Source organism: Carassius gibelio, chromosome B10 (assembly GCF_023724105.1).
Source record: "Carassius gibelio isolate Cgi1373 ecotype wild population from Czech Republic chromosome B10, carGib1.2-hapl.c, whole genome shotgun sequence".
Classification (NCBI taxonomy): Eukaryota; Metazoa; Chordata; class Actinopteri; order Cypriniformes; family Cyprinidae; genus Carassius; species Carassius gibelio.
The window spans coordinates 42,403-43,021 of record NC_068405.1 but is presented as its reverse complement, the minus strand read 5'-3'; positions in this window follow the sequence as shown (position 1 = coordinate 43,021).

Below are 619 nucleotides of genomic sequence, written 5' to 3'. Positions count from 1 at the left end.
GAGCAGAGCTTTATCTTCTTTTTAACAATAAACAGTTGTAAATTTAAACTTGACAATTCATTTTTATGAGTGCAGAATCAGTCCATGCTCATCTCAGCGGAAAATAATGCAATCAAGCTTTGTTACCAGCTGAAACAATAACAGCGCCATTATCATTATAACTTTCCTATTCTCATAGAAGCTGAATGATTATTAAAACTGTATAGTAAGTAAGTAGTAACATTTATAGATTAAATTGTTTTTTTAAAGCAAGGCATGATTATGATTATAAGTAAGTTTAAAGCTGTGGTAGAAGTAATAAAATAAATAAATAACAGTAGCTTATGTTTGTCATACTGAAAAAAAGAGAAAAAAGTAAAGAAGAAACATAATATATTGCCATTTGTGTAATTGCTTGTGAAATTTACAAGTTCTAAAACTCCTTTTTCAGTGCATGTGTGAAAAGATAGAATCCACAAGTTTGCAACAAGTGTGGTGACTGTAAATTCTGAGAAAAAAAAGCAGGCTACCCACAATAGCCTGGCTGCATGTTCTTATCTCTTGGTCAACAGAGTTGGGTTCCTTACCATTCTTATCAGCTCACATTCATCTCAGAATGAGATTAAATGTTGAATCACAC